Below are 1,409 nucleotides of genomic sequence, written 5' to 3'. Positions count from 1 at the left end.
AAAAAAGTAAGAGTTTTACGTCTCTTGCAACACAATAAGGTCATATAAGTGCCGAAGAATAGAGGTATTACAAGAGAGTAACATACACAAAAAAAAGAAGCTGGAGAGATAAAGACGATAGGTGTTTGACAGGAAGGAAGGAGCAAACCACACCAGAGCACCCGCCAACCACCCACTTTCCTTCCATTATCTCTGGGTCATTCTGTACCGGCCAAAAGGAAACAACAGATGGCCCGGATTGTTTGTTTGAGTAAAGAGAGGCATATCGACACAGTAATGGTCATTTAATGTCGGGGAAGGCTAAGAAAAACTGAGACAGACAGACAGACAGACAGACAGACAGACAGACAGACAGACAGACAGACAGACAGACAGACAGACAGACAGACAGAAACATAACAGGGAAAGTTAAGAAGTAGGATCTACCTGTGGCGCCCTCTAACCGACGGCTAAGAGACCAGGAGGCAAGATAGACAGTCTAGAATCTTCTGTCACTATCAACGCCGCTGATCACAGCACTGCCTGCCTAACCGCTACAGCACAGACGCCGGGTCGCCGTGACACTCAGTGACGTACTTTTTGTGTTTTACGGCGCTCGCAACTGCATAAGGTCATATGAGTGCGCGGGACACATTACACTTTTTCAGTTGGTAGGAAATTTTTTAATTTAGACCGGTTGGCGCCGAAGCCTACTCTTATGGTTTTTAGACCAACAATGGATCTTTAACGTGCGCAACTTGCACCCGGGACCACCGAAATTTATCGCCCTTGTCCGAGACAGCTAGGTGTAGATCTTTCCTACAAGAAGATCAGGGGTGTGGCTGAAAGACAGCAGTAAGGAGGAGCCAAGGAGTAGCTGTAGAAAGGCTGCAGAAAGAGTTAGGAGCCCACAGGAGGGGGCAAAAGAGGTGAGGGGGTGGGGTCAGAAAGAGGAGACGAAAGCAGAAGACAAAACATTGCAAGAGAGCAGGAAAGGAGGTGAAAGGAGACCATTTTAGAGAAGAACATTTTTGTCGCTACCCGAATTCGAACCCGGGACCTTTGAATATGAGGCCAACACCTTAACCTCTAGGCCACGAGGGCCCCGATGTAGTTACTGTGTTTCCCCAGAGGTTGGGCTGTCTCTATTCAAAGAAAAGCGTGCAAAACTGAAGAGTCGAGCGCCCCACACTGGGAGGACGATGGAACCCCTGAATGGGCCAGCAAGATAACGCTGTCAACAGCTGACAAGGACATTTTCTTCGCTCTGGAGTGGCTTATTTCAACAGTGCATGGGTCGTGTGATAGCGATGTCGGTCTTTTGTTCCGCGCCTTTGTGGCCGTCCATTATTTCGCTTTCATTACATCCGAGATTCTTGTGGACAAACACGGAGAAAGAGGAAGGAGGAGGGGGGTTGAGGGGGAGGAGA

The sequence above is a fragment of the Aplysia californica genome, unplaced genomic scaffold (assembly GCF_000002075.1).
Source record: "Aplysia californica isolate F4 #8 unplaced genomic scaffold, AplCal3.0 scaffold00657, whole genome shotgun sequence".
Lineage (NCBI taxonomy): Eukaryota > Metazoa > Mollusca > Gastropoda > Aplysiida > Aplysiidae > Aplysia > Aplysia californica.
This window is presented reverse-complemented; position numbering follows the sequence as displayed.